The sequence below is a fragment of the Lactuca serriola genome, chromosome 9 (genome assembly GCF_051521515.1).
Source record: "Lactuca serriola cultivar US96UC23 chromosome 9, Lser_US96UC23_V15, whole genome shotgun sequence".
NCBI lineage: Eukaryota > Viridiplantae > Streptophyta > Magnoliopsida > Asterales > Asteraceae > Lactuca > Lactuca serriola.
Genome location: NC_136416.1, coordinates 202,936,534 through 202,957,049, shown reverse-complemented (window position 1 = coordinate 202,957,049; position 20,516 = coordinate 202,936,534). Strand labels below are relative to the sequence as shown.

The 20,516-nt window shown below is 33.3% G+C and overlaps 1 pseudogene; it reads left to right on the top strand.

Annotated features, from left to right (window-relative positions):
* Nucleotides 1-6,358: 6,358 nt before the first annotated feature.
* Nucleotides 6,359-20,133, top strand: LOC145076471 (protein ANTAGONIST OF LIKE HETEROCHROMATIN PROTEIN 1-like; annotated as a pseudogene).
* Nucleotides 20,134-20,516: the final 383 nt, after the last annotated feature.

Sequence of the window (20,516 nt, the reverse complement as noted above, 5' to 3'; positions counted from 1 at the left end):
TATGGTCTAGGAAACACTTGAAACTAAGTGTTAGAATCGCATGTGATTTGAAAAATGGGGAGTTTGCGGCCGTAAAAGGAGTGTACGGTCAGGAGTTTGCGGCCCAACAGGGTTTACGGTCCATGAGTTTACAGTCGTAAACACTCGAGGAAAAATGTGATGTGTGGCACTTCTAGGTCCTTTCTATCCTCTTGGAAGTGTTCTAAGTCCCATACATGGCTTAAGGAAGGGTTTAAGACCAACAATTGACCAAAACTGGAGTTCTCGGCCAATGAAGGGTGTACGGCCGTACACATGGTTTACGGCCGTAAACCCTCTGTGTTCATGCATTTTAGGCCGATTTCTAGGTGATAATCAAGGTTTTCTAGTAGATATCAAGTACAGGGAGTAGTTACTTACGATTAGGAAGCTTGAAATGTGGTTTTTAGCCACCAAGAACTAGTATGTGTTCTTGGTGAGAGATAAAATCTAGAAAGAAGATGAAATTCATGAGATGAAACATGGATTCATCACTAGAATAAGGAATGTAGCAACAATCAAGGTGGGAAAACACTTACATCTTGAAGATCTTGAAGAATTTTCGATGAAGGTAGAGAGAGAGTAGAGAGAGAAAGCCTTTGGAGCGTGTAAAGTGTGGAATGAAGACCACTCATCCCTTATATAGGGGTGAGTTTTCGGCCAAGGGGGTGGGGTGGGGGTGTACGGCCGTAAACTTGAGTTTGCGGCCGTACACTCCTCTCGAAGGGGTGTTCGGCCTGAATCCTACGATATGACTTGGAAAAACTCGTTCCTGGACCCAAACCTTAATTGTACTGAGCTTAGAATATTCAGTTAGGCCCAAAATAATACTAACGAGAACAGAAATAAATCCGAATTGATTTATTTTTAAATGGTCCGTGCAAAAGAAATTTCGAGTTGTCACAAGTCCTTACAGGTTATGGCTCAAAACTTTAGATCTAATCCTTCTTATCGACTTAATGGATAAAGTTTCCATCTTTATCCACCAGGACCTCACTCCAAGGTAAGATCTAAAACTCTAAGTCCATTAAGTTCTTATGATGTCCAAAACTTTTTCATGAACACAAGATTGTCCCAAACATGGCTCCTTTCTCATTCTCAGAAACCTAATGACAGTTTGAGAGCCACAACAAGCTCAATAGTTCCTCAAACTCCAAGCACATCCATGGAAGGGAAAAAAATCAACCAAAATGAATTCAAACTTGAAATAAGAAGAACAAAGGTCAAGGTATGAATTTTATACCTTCAATAACTCATAAATCAAAAGAGGGCGATCAGTGATGGATCCAAGCTAGCTCTTTGCTTCCTTGCACCAATAAAAAGTTCCTTCTTCCTTAAGCTTCACCAAAATCTAAGAACAAGCTCTCAATCATGCGTGGAGCCTAGGTTTAGTAATGAAGAGATAGGGACTGATGGAAAAAACCTAATCCATGAATTAAGATGCTTAAATATGAGAGAAACTCTAAAAATTATAGGCTTACGCTGCTACCGCCATGACGTCGTGGTATCCAATGAAACACACGTTCCCCGGATGTCATGCCACGTAGTGGCATACCATGCACTACGTCGTGACATATGGTTTTCCTCAAAAATCATACCTTTGACTCCTTTAGGCTACCAACTCATCCATTTTGGAAAACGGGTGTTACAAATATATGTTAGGAACTTATATGTTTTGTGCTTATATGAATGTATATATTATGTGGAGGTATATGATTAATATAATAGATAAGTAATGTGTATCCTCATTAAACTTTTGCTTACCAGTTATTTATTAATTTTATCCAGGACCCTAAACCTATAGGGTGATAAAGTAAAGAACCTTGCACGACTGTAACGACATTCACACTCTCATGGATTTTTAGTTTTATATTATAGTTATGAACTTTTGAATATGTAATGTGGGATTATTATTTTCGCATTCTGGCTTACGAAACATTTTAGTGAACTTTTATATTATCTTTTAAATTTTTTAATGAATGATGTCATGACCATTTTCTTTTAAAAATGATTTTTATTATGATTAATGGTTAAAGGGTACGGTTTTAAATATATTTGTAGTCCTATAAAATATTAGGACTTTACACATTTCCGAAGACATTATTTTTGAAGAGATTAAGGTGTCGTTTGTTTTTTCAAAGCGAAACCTGAAGTTTGCGCACTACCACTGCAACCCTCTGTAGCAGAAGAGGGGGACAAAACGGCCGCAACATGTAATAAATAATTTGTTTGTTTTTTAACCTATGCAGACTGCTGCAATAAGTTAAAATAAGGTGTGAAGAGGTTTGAAACAGATGGTCAAGTGTTGCGCCACACAACACACATGCAACAGTTTTTAAGTCAGAAGTCTTCTGAAAAACAAACAGCTGCGAAATGTCAAGTGTTGCGCGTGTGATGCGCGACGCAACAATAAATTGTCATAAGTGGTTTTTTTAGAAACAACAAGCAGCACCTAACTCTCAAACCCAAGTGAAGGAATCAGTTCGGTTTATGAGTTTGTCGGTTTCCTTGGTTTGAAATTTTCTTTTGTTAAAATCGAAAATAAAACCAAAACCGAATTAAAATCCTTTTAGACCCCAAGAAACGAGATTCCAATCTACCTAATAAATGAAAATGACTTTGCCATATGTCCTTTTCTCATTCATTTGGACACATGGCATTTTCTAGAAATTTTAAATTTTTCTATTTTCCACTTGTCATTTTATTGTATTTTTGATTTTATTAAATTAAAATCCACATTTAATATATAAGGTAATATATATGTAAGGTATTTATTAGAAAATGGTTTATATATGTAATGTATCTAATGCATTAAAATCTCATTAATTTTAATAATTCAAAAAATTTCTTATTTTTCTTATAAATTTAAAGTTTTCAAATTGTTAAAATTTTATATTTAATTTTTTTTAAATAAACTCATGTAATACATGGGTCTCACACCTAGTTCACTTTAAAACCAAGTTGCTAAAAAGGCTAAAATATCTTTTATTTTATATATTTATTATTTAACATTTTTATTTAATATATAAAATATAAAATATATTTTTTAATTAATTGTCTAATTCGGTTTTTCGATTCGTTTTGTTTTCATGTTTGGTTTAGACCTTAAAATTATAATGATAATAATAATAATGATATATGTTTAATTGAATATACAAAATGACCTATTGAAATTAAAACGATAATAATAATAATTTAAATCTATATTTTAAATAGTAATGTATAGATTAAAATTAAATAAATATATTCTGATTTTATAATTAAGATATAATAAAATGAAATGATTTTTAAAAGATAACATATCTAACTTTATTATTTAAATATAAATATATTAGATTTAAAATACAATATATCATATTTTAAATTTAAACGGTTTAATAAATGAAGTATATTAAATCTAGTTTATAAAAAAAAATAGAAAAATAATGTACTTGCCTCTTTTAAAAAAAACAAAGAAAGAAAAAAAAATAATAATAAAAAAGGCGTGGTTTAACAACAAAAAATAAGGGCGTGACTTTTTTTATTAAGAGTATACGGTGTGGGTCACAACGAGAAACGAATTGGCTGAGTTGGCACACGAAAACAGCGTCATGACGCGAGGAACACGTTGAAGCTTGTTATGTCGGATCTCGTTGTAACGAGGACAAGATACAACAAGAAAGATGATTGGCTATCTCCTTCATCAACCAATCAAATAATTTTCTCTATTTTATCTCTCTACCTCTTTACATGATATAACATGTGGAACACCATTTCCCCTTTGGTGTTATGGTGGTGTTATGGATGAGGTGACACCAATTTGGTGTTACTTTCAGTTGCCCACACCAATGCTCTAAGGGATGGTTGGAAAAAATTGTTTATAATTTTCTCCTTTTCTTATTTTTATAATATTAAATACTATTTTCTAAACAAAAACAATAATATCCATAGGATTGATATAGACGGAAGACGATTGGGGAAAATAATATTATATAGAGTCATCTTGTAGTCCCCAAGGCCCCAAATCCCCTTCCGGAAGAATCTCTATTGGCCACTGTTGCTTGCCAAGGCATGCATTGTGTTCATCTTTATGTTTAGGGCATCCACAATGCATTGAACTCTATAGAGTTCAATGGAGTGTCACATCATCATTCACTATTCCATATAACTCTATTCATTTTTATCCCACAATGCATTAAACTCTATAAGTTTAATAGAACATATTAAAAAGGTATTTATTTATTTAATAGCTAAAAAAACATTTATTTATTTAATAGCTAAACATACATTAATAAAAATAAAAAAAAATGAAAAATGCATTCATTAAAAGAAAAAAGAAATAAAATAACTAAAAGACATTAACTAAGATTAAAATACCTAAAAAATACAATAACTACAAAATATTGTATTTTATTTTGATCTCCTCACAACGGTTCCTCCAAATATCTCGTCCTTCCTCTAACATGGTACTCGGGTCCAAAAAGAAGATTGACATCTCGTCATGTTTGATTTTTTCTTGTTTAACTTTAATCTTTTCTTGTTTTAAATCGTTTTTTTTTAATCCAATGATTTCTGATAGCATTCATAGTTTTGTTTTGTTATCATGCACATGTTTTTCAAGTATTTCATCAAGTCGACTACTTGATGACGAGGTAGACTTGGATGCTTTACCTTTTATAGTTTTTTTGGCTGCCTTCGTACCAATTGGGTGAGATGTATCTTCGTTATCATCCAAGTTGATAACAGATTGTGCACTAGATGAAGATCTAGATGCCTCAGATGTAGTGCCCGCGACTTTCCATTTGGGTTCATTTTTGACCAAATTCCAAATGTGATCGTGCCTGAAATCTGTAGAATATCTTGCACTATAATGCTCAAAATCTCCCTTTTTAAATCTTCATCGGACCATCCGCTTAGGTGTTGACCTTTCAACACTAAATAAATTTGATTGAATGCAACAGCTAGTGGGTTCATGTAATGCCAATGAGTTTTAAGATTTGTTTGAGCTCTTATAGTGCCTGTTGTGTTGGAACTTTGGTAGTATGTGTTGATACGTTGCCAAAACTCCTTGTCGCGTTGTGTTGTGCCCTTGATGCTATCTTCTGATATACGTAACCAAGCTTTTGCAAGCAACATTTCTTCTTCCCTACTCCAATAGGTTTTTTTTAGACTTGGATCGTTTGTTGGTGGGACTAACTTCTGGAGTAGGTTCCATATTTTGAGGGGGGTTTGGATATTGATTTTGAGAAGGATTTGTGCATGGATAATTTGGGTTTGGAGAAATTGGAGATGAAGAATGTGGGTATGGAGGATTGTTTGGATTTTCGAGATCAATAGAATTCAATAGGTTTGTGTAATAATAAGAATTCATGATTTAAGTATGAAGGGTATGAGTGAGGAAATCAGGTAATGAAAATGATCACAGTAGAGGTTTTTATAGGAAAAATGGTATCGGCACATCAATATATGAGCACTTTGCATAAAGTGATGATATTTGGTATAAGATGTTCAATATTCTCCAAATATTCTGCATGAAATTTCAAGGATTTTGAATAAAAGTTTCAAGTAATTTGGATGACAATTAATTATAAATTCAATTACCACTACTAATTTATATTTTATTAATATAATAATTTGGATTACTTCTTGCTAACATAGACTTAAGATATGGAAGAGAATCAACAATATTGGATGTATCATATTTCATCAAATTGGTATTCATTCAAATATATACTTTTATATTTTGAAATAAAAAATATATTTTAAGTTTAAGAATATTTTCATCCATATATTATGTTTCGTATGAATCAAATCTTATAGTATTTTCAACGAAATATATTATATTTTGAATCAAATTTTAGTGGATGATAAATAAATTATTTTTACATATATAATGATTTGTATACATAAATAATATATATCATGATTATCATCCTTATATTTTCGTATATTTTCTATTTGTTAAATATCACCAAAATATTTTCTATTAAATAAAATATTATCCTACCTACTTCCATTTGAATCAATTATGATCCTCATATTGTATATAAGAATATAAATCCACCACACACCTTCAAAATTATATCTTTGTTGATACATTTTGCATTAAATGTCATCATCTTCATCCGATTATAGTTATGATTTTATAATGAAACAATTGACAGATAATTCAACAATTTAATTGTATCATGAGCTTAAACGCTTAGAAGCAGAACAAGATGATGCAGAAAGTTCTAGACGTCCTAAAAGAAGTCGGACATATATTAAAAGAGATCGTGAATTAGCACATGATCGTATTTGGAACGACTATTTCGATGAGCATCCTATTTATCCGCCTAATATTTTTCGACGAAGATTCCGGATGAGGAAGGAGTTATTTCTTCGAATAGTTGATGGTATCTCTAATCATTTTGTTTTTTTTTTCAACAAAAATTTGATGCTTTAGGTAAAAAAAAAAAGGTCTTTCCCCTTTACAAAAATGCACAACTGCCATACGCCAGTTAGCATATGGCACAACGGCTGATCTTTTTGATGAATACATACGAATTGGTGAAACAACATCAATCCAATGTCTAAATTTTTTTTGTAGATGTTTAATTGAGGTTTATTCAAACCATTACATGAGAAAGCCTAATGAAAATGATATCCAAAATTTATTGCAAAAACATTTGGAAAAACATGGATTTCCTGGCATGTTAGGAAGTATTGATTACATACATTGGCCTTGGAAAAATTGTCCTGTTGCATGGCAAGGTCAATATACTCAGGGTGATCAAGGGTGTCCAACAATTATGCTAGAAGCAGTTGCATCACAAGACCTTTGGATATGGCATGCATATTTTGGGGTAGCAGGATCTAGTAACACTACTAGAAAATTGGTGCAATAGCTACGGCACAATCCGTAGCTATTCCGTAGCTATAAGCGGATAGCTACGGAATTGCTACGGAAAATTGGCTGTAGCATAATGGCCCGTGGCTAAATTATAGCTACGGATTAGCTACAGAATCGCTACGGAATAGCTACGGAATATTCCGTAGCTACTATAGCTACGGAATAGCTACGAAATTAAATAGCTACGGATTTTCTACGGATTAGTTACAGCACTAGATAGCTACGGAATAGCTACGGACGTAAATAGCTACGGAATAGCTACGGATCCAAATAGCTACGGAATAGCTACGGAACCTAATAGCTACGGAATAGCTACGGAACAAAACAGCTACGGAATAGCTACGAATGTAAATAGCTACGGAAATCCGTAGCTATTCCGTAGCTAACTTCGTTTTATTTTTTAAAAAAAATTAATTTAAAAATTTCCATTTTTTTGTCAAATACCACATTCAATTCACATTTGTCCCAAATACCATATAAAATACACCAAAAAAACGTCCGTAATACCAAGTTTGACACATTCCAATCCATTATCCAAAATATCTTACAAAAGTAAGCACTACTTAACAAAACAAACAATATCAAATGTTTACAAACTAAATTGTTCCAAAATACTTATCAATTGTCCTCAGGTGGATTATCGGGGGGAGCACGGGGTTGATTTCCAGACATATTCATCATCCTCATAACCATTTCCATTTGTTCTTTCATTTGTTGTTGTTGTTGTTCCATGGTAGAAACTTGTGCACGCAACCTATCAACCTAAAAAAATGGCAACACAATGCAATAGTTAAACAATATTAGCAATGTACTTTAGTTTATTATATCAATATTATCAACATACTAATTAACGTTTAAACCATAACAACATACCTCTTGTTGTGTACTATCCGATTGGGTGGATTGGGTGGATTGGGTGGATTGGGAAGACGGTGTCCCAGTAATCACAAAATGTATATCTGATGCTCCTATGCCATAGATATCACCCTTCTTCTTTCCTGTTCTCCTAAGTTGAATTTCCTCCCATACCCTCGCATCATCTTTATGGTTTGAAGAGTCTTCTCCGTGTTTTCTGACCATCTCCTCTAGATACATCTCCTACAAATTACCAAAACAGTACCATTGTCATGTATAAAAATACTAAGACAATCAATATACATAAATGATAAAAGATAAGTTACTTGTGCTTCTTTGGCAGTTAGTGAGCAATATTCGAGATTTTCATGATCTCCCGCAAAATATCTTTTTTTCGCCTCAGCTGTGCCATGCGTCTTCATGAAAACATCAAATTGTGTGGGTGGTTTACCCATCATCTTTTCCTACATAAAATACAAAGTATAGTTGATGTAGTTGGTGTTAAAAAAAAAATAAGATAATAAAATTTATAATTATGATACTTACTAAGTTGTTACGGTGCTCGTCAAATCCTATACTACCCGCGGTGTGCCTAGCTGTCGACCCATTGGCATCTGCGACTTTGCGGTTCTGCTGAGCAATTTTTGAATTCTTTCTCCACTTATCTGTCGACCAATGTTGTGAAAAGAAAAAAAATATAAGGATACTAATACAATAGGAGATTAAAATTCAACAAAATAGATAATAAAGTATCATATCCATTACATCACACAAACGTCGCCACACATTCTCTGGTACGCGCCCAGGGCGATAGTCATGCATCCCTTCGTAGTAGGTACAATGACCTAGGGGGACGGGTTTCCCATCATTTCGTGCCATTTCCCCAGATTTAATCCTGATACGCTTCATCCGATCCCTGTATCTATCCTTGAGGACACACTTGAAGGCATCAAATATGTTACTATTTTCTAGTGAATTCCACCTGTACATGGTCTGTAAAAAAATAAAAAGTAAATCTAAAAATACAAAGTAAAAACAAATGAGTATAAGATACAATAATTTATATTTAATATATTGCCTTGAAACGCGAAAACATCTACAAAAGGGCCTCATTGGGAATATCACTAAATCGGGGCCACGGATGATCCATATTCTCCCAATAGAGACTAATACACGTGCTGTGGATTTTCCTAGACCCAAACCTACATTGAAAAGAATTATATAAGTAGAATTTTAACATCAAAAATTAAAGTTTTAAAATATGAAAACACTAACTTTTTCCCTTTTCGGCTGATGAGGGGCAACGAAGACTCCTGAAAATCACTCGCATTTGAGTCGTGGCCGCCCGTAACACCTCTAGAGGTGGAGCCATGCGGCGTCGGTGGCGTGTTCGGTGGCCGTGGCGTGTGCGGGGTCTGTGGCGACCGAAAGGTTGTCTGTGCATCTGCACCCTCAAAATAGTACTCCTCAAATCCATCACGACCACCCGGCCTCAAAACCGTTTGTGGGGTCGGCAACTCAGCACCTGTATTTGGAAACTGAGGCGTATAACCCGTTTGTGGGGATTAGGGCCTATAATTCGTCTGTTGGAGCTAGGGCCTATAATCTGTCTGTATGAGTTGGGACATATGACCCAGCCCTCGAGCCTGATGGCGAAGAATCCCAGCCAAATCTGCTAAAGGATCAGCCATGTCGGTTTGTTCATTGATGGCACCCTGACTGTTGGAGCCTGCGACTCCTGTCACTATCGGCATATCAATCGGTATGAGTGATGTCCTATAACGTGGCTCGTTGGTAGAATTAGGGGATAACCCTCCCCCCTCCTATGCCCCACACTGCTAGAAGAAGTGTTGGTACTGTGGCCTTTATCCTTGCGTCGATTACCTGACATGCTGCATTTAATAGAACAAGAATGGTCAGATAGATAATATAAGATTGATAAGTCATGACAAAACAAATGTTTAAAACAACCAGATATCCAAATCAAAATCATTAACAAAACAACGTTTAAACAGTACAACAGTCTTCAAAATGACAATGCTCCTAACATCAAGAAAATACAATGCTCCTAACATCAACAAAAGACAATGCTCCTAACATCAACAAAACACAATGCTCCTAACATTCGTCCCCATCATCTTCGTCCTCAAATTCTTCTTCTGAATAATAAAACTCGTTTTCATCACCTCCGTCTTCAAAATCTTCCACTTCTTCGTCTTCCTCCTCAATTCTCTCATTCTCTTCATCAGATATTTGCTCATATGTATTTATAGTTGAGGCTAGGCACAGTGGTTCCACACGAGTTACAGTAAGGGGTGACTCAAACCGTTCTTTAACCTGAAAGACTTCATCTGCTTCCATTTCAGCTTCGGTGACTTCAAATACCCCTCTTGGTTTTGTTTTGATAACCGCCTACTTATCTTTCGTCTCATTTGTCATTGAAGGGTATGGTGTATAAAATACTTGTTCAGCTTGTGATGCCAAACAAAAAGGATCGTCAGTTTGAAGTCGAGATTTGGGTTTGACATCAACCAACTTGTTTTTGTTGACTATTACACCGTCTTTGTTATCAAACCAAATACAATTAAACAGTACAACAGTCGACGGTCCGCTGCTATAATACTCAATCTCTAAGATCTCTTGCAATATGCCGTAGTAGTCTGACTCTTGTTCGGCATTATACGTCTCCCCTCTAACACATACTCCAAAGTTTTTTGTCGCACGACCCTCGCCGTATTGTTGAGTGTGGAACTTATAACCATTTACAAAATACCCATTATGAAAATAAGCATGTCTCGATGGTTTCGTAGCTATAACTTCTAAGTGTCTAGCACTTCCATCGGGTGTCTTATACATTATCTACATTGAAAACATACACACATTGTGTTGGTTAACGATGCATTAATAATAATCAATACGATTGAACTGGTTCTACTTACTCTGTCCTCAAACCATTCAGCAAAGTATTTATCTCTTAAATCAGAAACTGATTCATTTGGATTCGTTCTTATGACCATTTCATCAAACTCGATGATGTAAGGGTTAACTTCTTTACAATTAAGTAATATGTAAGTGTGCGCCTTGTGAAGGACTTTATCACTTAAGGGTTTTCGTTTTCCACTTTTTTCATATAATCTTCTTGATGGGACGACAAAGATGCTAAGTGGAGCTCCACCACTCGAAAACCTGTGACTTTGTGGTGCAAAATTCCGTGCTTCTCGATTATGGCGTGTCTCAATCGTCGGGTCAAAATATAACGAACAATAGGTAGCGAGTTCATTCACTAGATGTTCATTGACTATTGAACCCTCAACTCGTGCTTTGTTCCTGATTCTTCTTTTAATTATGCCCAGTTTCCTATATTATAATGTATGGACGATGTGTTAGGAATACCAGAAATAACTTTAAAAATACTATATATAGTATTAAAATAGGGAAATTACCTCTCGTATTGGTACATCCATCTGTAATGTACCGGACCACCAACAATAGCTTCATCAGCTAAATGTATGACCAGGTGTTCCATGGAATCAAAGAAGCTAGGAGGGTATATTTGCTCCAACTTGCACATGGTCTGAATAATACAACGTTTCATATCGAACAAGTCCTGAAGATGCAACGTTTTCGAGCACAATACTCGAAAGTACATGGATATCTCTGATACGGCCTCATATATCTTTGTTGGAACAAAACCTCTTATAGCTAGGGGAAGCAACCGTTGCATAAACACATGACAATCATGGCTTTTGAAACCATAAAAACTGTAATCTTTGGTGTTTACACAATTACCTATATTTGATGCATATCCGTCAGGAAATTTTAGTTCTTTCAACCAATCACATACTTTTTTAACTTGTTCCTTTGTCAATGTGTACTTTCCAGGGTTCTTCCTAGGCTTCCTATTGTTGTCCCTAATGGGGTTTAGTATAGGTCGGTCACATAGCATCTCAATATCCTCTCTTGCCTTCATATTGTCTTTGGACTTTGGGGTACCCATCGAAATATGAAACATATTTTCAAAAAAATTCTTCTCAACATGCATCAAATCGAGGTTGTGTCGGATCAACAGGTGACGCCAATATGGAAGCTCCCAAAAGATGCTCTTCTTTACCCAGTTATGTGTAATACCAAAACCTTTTGGTTTTATATAATTTGGACCATAGGGAGTACCGTTGTATACAGTAGGAAAATGTTGGATTTTCTCCCAAATATATTCTCCGGTTGGGTATGGAACAGGCACTTCATGACCCTTCACTTTCTTGCCTTTTAAGAAATTAACTGTATCATTTCGGAATACGTGTCTTTCGGGTAGATGTTTTCTATGACAGTCAAACCAACACGATTTTTGTCCGTTGGAAAGTCGAAATGATTCTGTTTGGTGCATGCAATATGGACAGGCTAAATTACCATGAGTGCTCCATCCGGACAACATTGCATAAGCAGGGAAGTCACTAACTGTCCACAGAAGTACAACCTTCATCTGAAAATTGGTCTTTCGATGAGCGTCATAAGTTTCAATGCCATCTGTGAACAACATCTTCAACTCGTCCACCAAAGGTTGTAAAAAAACATCCAAATTCTGTCCGGGACTCTTCTTCCCAGGAATAATCAATGGAAGTTGTATGTATTGATGTTTAAAAGCCAACCAAGGGGGTAGGTTGTAAACAGTGAGAAACACTGGCCAACACGAATAGGGAGTCGTGTTTGAATTATTAGGACTAAACCCATCAGTGCACAACCCGAGACGTATGTTGCGCTTCTCATTTGCAAAATCAGGAAATTTTCTGTCAAAATGATTCCATGCTTCACCTTCACTGGGATGTATCATCTTTTCTGGATCTACTAAATGATCTGCATGCCAAGTTAAATATTTGGCCGTCTTCCTTGAATAGAAGAGCCTTTGGAGTCTCGGTCCAATCGGCATGTAAGTCATGACCAAATTAGGAACCTTTCTCCCTTTGGCTTTGTATCTATTTTCTCCACATACTACACAATGATCCAAATCAGCAAACTGGCCCCTGAATAGCATGCAATGGTTTATACATACATGAATCTGTTCTGAAGGCAATTTTAGTGGCTTCAACATTTTCTTGGTCTCGTAGAAGCTATTAGGAAGCTTCTCGCCAGTTGGTAGAATTTCTTTAACAATTGAAAGAAGTGTATCAAATGACGTGTCTGAAACATTAGATTGGGATTTCCAATCCAATAATCTAGTGGTGGCAGAGAGTGTGGAAGTTTTTGTACACCCGTCCCATAAAGGCTCACTTGCTTGTTTCAAAACTTTATAAAAATTTTGGGCTTCAAGATTTGGGTGTTGTGGTGTTTGTTGATAATACGAAGCCTCAGGTTGGTGCATGCTATCGATAACCATCTCCTCGTATCTATGATAATCACTAAAATCGTTATTAATGTATTGAACTGTTTCAATATTCGAACTTGGACCCATGTGTTGAGGTGAAATTGGGTTTGAACATTGACCTATCTCTAGTGTTGGATATTTTTCTCCATGTAAATACCATTGTGTATAACCATTCATGAAGCCTCGGTTAACAAGATGGCTAAAAACTAATTCTCTCGGAAGGTAATAAATATTTTTGCATTTCGCACACGGACATCTAATTTCAAAAACTTCCACCCCTTCCCTAATGATATGTTGGATGTTTGTTGCGTTCACATAAGCAAAATCCAAAAACAAATTAACATAATGTGGCCATTGTGGATTAAACAAACGACGATTATCGAGTCTCTTTGTGTACATCCATTCTCTATTAGACAACATTTCGATCTAAAACTACATTTAGATATAAAAAATGTTAAAACTTTAAACTAAACATGAAGTAATAGTGTAACATCTCATTTAATCTAATATATATAACTAATGATACATAAAAAGCCCATAAAAAATTATTAACATAATACACATATATAACTAATGATACATATATAACATCCCATTTAATCTAGCATTTTTAACAAATTTATAAAATTAGCCTAACATTTCAACAAAATTAACATTTTTAACAAATTAAAGTTCACAACATTTTTTATATATCACATTTCAACAAAATTAACATTTTTAACAAATTAAAGTTCACAACATTTTATATATATCACATTTCAACAAAATTAACATTTTTAACAAATTGAAATTAACCAAATATTCAACCAAGCTATGAAATTAACCAAATATTCAACCAAATTAAATCTAAATCCTTAAATTCGACATCACATTCAACAAAACATATTAGCATTATCAATGAATAAAGCATCTAAATTGTATACATCAAGTAATTTCAAAAAAAAAAAAAAAACTAGGGTTTTACCTTTTTAGGGAAGAATCGAGCAAAAGGCCGAGAGAGAGAAGGGAATGTGCGCCGGAGAAGAAGGTCGGCGACGGCAGCGCTCGACGAACGGGAAGAAGTTGCCGGCGATTGTCCACGAACGAGAGGGAGAAGTCTTCAGTTTCTTTCTTTTCTTTCTGTATTGTTAATTCGCTGAAGGGGTTAAAAGTCGTGGGGTATTCAACACAACAAGGAAATATAATGGATTTTAATTAAAAAAATAGCTACCGATTTGCTACGGCCCAGCTTCGGAATTTGCTACGGATTTGCTACGGACCAGTTTTAGCAACGGTTTAGCTACGCATTAGCTACGGCCAGCAGAAAAAAAAAAAGCGTGGGTGGGAATCGAACTCGGGTTGCCTACTTACAATGACACAAACTTACCAACCAGCCGGGCATGCCACATCCATGCCAACATGCTTGACTATTCTATTTAAACATCTTATTATTATTATTATTATTATTATTATTATTATTATTATTATTTCTATTTCTATTATTATTATTATTATTATTATTATTATTGTTATTTCTATTATTATTATTATTATTATTATTATTATTATTGTTATTTCTATTATTATTATTATTATTATTATTATTGTTATTTCTATTATTATTATTATTATTATTATTATTGTTATTTCTATTATTATTATTATTATTATTATTATTTCTATTATTTTTATTATTATTATTATTATTATTAATATTTCTATTATTATTATTATTATTATTATTATTATTATTACTATTATTATTATTATTATTATTATTATTATTATTATTATTATTATTATTATTATTATTTCAGGCACCAAAAGTCGAGTGCACAAATGGGATCCATTACTCGTTTAATGGTTTAAAACTATAATGATTATCATCTACGTTCATATATAAATACTCACAAACACGTATACATAGACATATACACATACATATATACCACAAATTATTCATGTATACAAACATAAACCAATCACGACTTTGTGAAAAATATAGTCATTATATTGTTAAATTGTGCAACAAGTACTTGATCCCGAGGTGCAAACGACTTTATGAATGATATTAATAGCTATAAGTTGGTGAAAATGGAGATAATCATGTATAATAGAGGTGTGAAAAAAACGAAGCGGAAAAAACGACTTTCGGTGCCCGAAAAACTGAAAATAAGAATTATTTGTAGCTAATCCGTAGCTAATTAGCTACGGAATAGCTACGGAATGTGCTTTCCGTTAGAATTCCGTAGCTAGTCCGTAGCTAATTAGCTACGGATTAGCTACGGATAATTCTTATTTTCAATTTTTCGGGCACCGAAAGTCATTTTTTCCGCTTCGTTTTTCTCACACCTCTATTATAAATGATTATCTCTATTTTCACAAACTTTTAGCTATTAATATCATTCATAAAGTCGTGTGCACATACGAGATCCATTACACGTTTAATGGTTTAAAACTCTAATGCTTATCATCTACATTCACATATAAATACTCACAAAAACGTATACATACACATATACATATACATATATACCATAACTCATTCATGTATACAAACATAAATCCATCACAAGTTGGTGAAAAATATAGTCATTATATTGTTAAACCATTAAACGAGTACTTGATCCCGAAGGTGCGCAAGACTTTATGAATGATATTAATAGCTAAAAGTTGGTGAAAATAGAGATAATCATGTATAATAGAGGTGTGAAAAAAACGAAGCGGAAAAAACGACGTTTGGTGCCCGAAAAACTGAAAATAAAAATAATCCGTAGCTATTCCGTAGCTAATTAGCTACGGAATAGCTACGGAATGTCCTTTCCGTTAGAATTCCGTAGCTAGTCCGTAGCTAATTAGCTACGGAATAGCTACGGATTATTTTTATTTTATTCCGTAGCTAGTCCGTAGCTAATTAGCTACGGAATAGCTACGGATTATTTTTATTTTCAGTTTTTCGGGCACCAAACGTCGTTTTTTCCGCTTCGTTTTCTTCACACCTCTATTATACATGATTATCTATATTTTCACCAACTTATAGCTATTAATATCATTCATAAAGTCGTTTGAACATACGAGATCCATTACTCGTTTAATGGTTTAACACGCTTATGATCTACATTCACATATAAATACGCACAAACACGTATACACACACATACACGTACACATATGCCACAACTCTTTCATGTATGTAAATATACATATACAAAAATAAATTCATCTCAATTTGGTGAAAAGTATAGGAATTACATTGTTAAAACTGTGAAACGAATACTTGATCCTGAAGGTGCACACGACTTTATGAATGATATTAATATCTATAAGTTGGTGAAAGTATAGATAATCATGTATAGTAGAGGTGTAAAAAAAACGAAGCGAAAAAAACGACATTTGGTGCCCGAAAAATAGAAAATAAAAAAAAATCCGTAGCTAATCCGTAGCTAATTAGCTACGGAGTTGCTACGGATTTTTGTTATTTTTGATTTTTCAAGCATTAAACATTGTTTTTTTCTCTTCGTTTTTTTCCCACCTCTATTATACACGATTATCTTTATTTTCAACAACTTATAGTCATTAATAGTGTTGATACAGTCGTTTGCACCTTCGAGATCCTTTATTCATTTAATGGTTTAATATTATATCCGTAGCTATTCCGTAGCCATTTTGTAGCTAATTAGCTACGGAATAGCTACGAGTTATCATCCGTAACTATTCTGTAGCTATTCCGAAGCTAATTAGCTACATAATGGCTACGGAGTTGCATCCGTAGTGATTCCGTAGCTATTCCGTAGCTAATTAGCTACGGAATAGCTACGAAATTGCGTCCGTAGCTATTCCGTAGCTATTCCGTAGCTATTCCGTTACTAAATTAGGGCGTCCCATTCTGTAGCTAATCCGTAGCCATTCCGTAGCTAATTAGCTACGGAAATTTTCCGTAGCTATTATCCGTAGGAAAACACCCTTTTTTTCTAGTAGTGTAATGATATTAATGTACTCAATCAATCACCGTTATTCAATGACATATTACAAGGGTATGCTCCAGAATGCATATTCATAGTGAATGACATTACATATAATAAATGATATTATCTCGCAGATGGTATATATCCCGAATGGGCTACTATAGTTAAAAGTTTTCCACATCCAGTTGACCCAAAGAGGACAAAATTCAAAGAAGTCCAAGAGGGTGCAAGAAATGATGTCGAAAGAGCTTTTGGTGTTCTTCAATCTCGTTGGACAATTGTACGAGGACCAGCAAGATCTTGGCAACTCAAGAATATAAGAGATATAATGTATGCATGCATTATATTACATAATATGATCGTAGAGGACGAAGGAAACGCGATTAGTAATTGGTCGGATGATGTTGATCCTCCAATACGTGTACATCGAGGACCAGCCCAAGAAATTCAATATCAAATTTTAAGAAACGCTGAACTACGTGACAGTGAAGTGCATCACGCACTGCGACACGATTTAATGGAACATATTTGGGAATGTTTTTTACAAGACAACGATCAAAATTAATATCTAGTTTTATCAAGTTTGAGTCGTATAATATATTAGTATTATATTTCTAGAATGAGTTAAATTGGAAACAATAATCTATTTTTTTTTGTTATCTTTTTATAATATTATATGATTGTTTTTTTTTTCTTTTTATTGTATGTTCGTAGGGTTTTAAATAAATAAAAATCATGTGGCCCGTTTTGTTAATATGATTAATTATCCTTTTTTTGCTTACTTTTACGCAGACTCATTTTTTTTCTAAGACTTGGAATTTTAAAATCATATTACGTATATATATTCAATACATTAAAATTATATATATATATATATATATATATATATATATATATATATATATATATATATATAAAAGTCTACAAAACTAATTTGTTATATTTATTTAAAGATTTAAAGAGTTTCCTTTTTCCCATTGAAGAGTTCAATGGCTTTGAACTTTAAATTCATTGAATGCCAAGGTGGCATCCATTGAATGACAAATAGACATGCCACCTCATTCAACTATTCCATTAAACCCCCATTGTGGATGTTCTTATGTGCTTTGTTACTTCTTACATTTTATGATTTTACTTATAAAACTTCATTAAGATCCTTGTTTCTTTACATTCTTTTCGTTGAATATTCAAATCTAATGTTGACTACAGCGTGTACATGTAATGCATGGTGTACAAGTGATTAGAAGGATTAATTTTTGGTTGCATGTCTCTCATATACTGCTTTACTTTATGCCGATGATTGCTTTTAGTCATTAGTCATTACTAACATTGACTTAATGTTAGTGTGTATAAGTGTATGAAGACGTTAATTTTACTATATGCAATTTTTTATGCAAGGGTTTGTTGATTTCATGTTTGAGGGTTTAAGTTTACATTTGTCGTAAAGTTATCACACAATAATCAACATTTATGGTTCTTAAGTTTTTGATAACCAATGTTTAAAATCCGATCCAGTAGGTTAATTAATCAGAAGTATCTAATCGATTGTAGGTATATTTTGTCCTGAAGATATGTTTTTATCAATCACAAAAAAGGAACCAGCCCACTATCTGTTAAAGATCGAGTCCTTCTCTATTCTTTCTGAAGCTGGAACTTTCAAAGTTGAATCTGACGTTTTTGAAGCCAGCTGTCATAAATGGTATAATTTCTTTCACTTTCTTATACAAATGGAATGTTGTTTAGGGCATCTCTCAACTCTATTTATAGAGTAAAGAGTAACTTTATTTTTTTAATAAAGTTAATAATTTTGAATCCAACTTTATTTTTTACATTATAAATAGAAATACTTCAAATTTGGATATCGTATGATTTATAAAATAGTATTACTTTAAATTTTAAATAGTATGTACATTTTACCATGGCCCTATCAAAGGGCGGGGCCTCAAAATTTTCAGGGCCCATTTTTGTGTATTTACTTATGTTATTTTTGAAATAAAAAAGTGTTTGCATTAAGTTGTCACATTTAGATGCAGAAAATACCTTATTTTATTTTATTTTGTGGGGGCTTCAAATTGACTTGAGAGTTGAGTTGGCATGCATTTTACATTAAAAATAAGGTGTAAGTTTCAATTGAAATATTTAGCCTTTCAACTTTTACTTTGTATATATTTAGTTTCTATTTCTATATATTTAAAATGTGATAACTTTTTCAAATATATTTAATATTTTAGTACTTTTAATATCTTATAACATGATAATATCTTATTTAATAAAACTTCATATAGATAAATTGTAAAAAACTAGTAAATGTAAGGTTATTTATGAAAATCTAAATGAGTTAGAAAAAATATTTTGGAATATTTTTCTCTAAATAAACAATAGAATGATAATCGAGATTAATCATTATTATACTGTTTTCTACACTAAATATAAAATAGAGTTAATAGTTGTTTGGTAAAAAAGCTTATTAGCTTATTAGTTGTTTCATACCGATATAAATTAAATTGGATAAAAATAATTTATAGCCATGACAAACCGTTAATAAATCATTTTTTCATAAATTAATTTTCTCTAACTTATTAGCTTATAAGCCAATAAGTTAATAAGTAATAAGTTTTTTCTTTTTTTTTTGCCAAACATCCTTTGAGAGATAGGTCTTATTACAATGTACTATATTATTAAACTGTTTTTTACATGAAAAATAGAATAAGTTTGGAGATAGGTCTTCTTATACTCTCGTATATCTTGCTTTTTTTCATGAACTTACAACTTTTAGGAGAGTGGATTTGTATCCAAATGGAAATGATGAGGGAAACGGAGCCAATCATATTTCTTTATATTTGATATTATGCGACATCGGAAGTCCCTCAAATGGGAGGGAGCTGCATGTTGATGTCAAATTTTTTGTTTACGATCATATACATCACAACTACATGACCTTTCAAGGTAACAATTTCTTTTCACTATTTAAATGATTTTTATTTTGAGGCATGTATACAAGATACAAGATAAAAGACTTTTTGTTAATTATGTATTTTATTTATATAGATCTCCATGGAAAGAGAGCAAGGTTTGATGACAATTAGAATAAATGGGGTTTTGCGAAACTAATACCATTGGTGCATTTTTGAAGGATATTAGCAAAGGGTACCTATCCACCAATGATTCATGTGTTTTTGGAGTTGAAGTTTCCACAGATCCAATGTACACAACAAAAGAGAGATGCTTGTCCATGATAAAGCCTCCAGAAACTACGAATAGTTATACTTGGATTGTTGATAATCTTTTAGCTGTAACAGAGAAATGTTTGCATTCTGAGGTCTTCAAAGTCTGCAAAGTCAAGTGGTAATTAAGTTTAAATTAGAGTAAATTACACGAATGGTCCTTATCGTTTGGGGTAATTTGCACGTTTGGTATCTAACTTATTTTTTTAACTCGGGAGGTCCCTACTATTTGTTTTTGTTACACG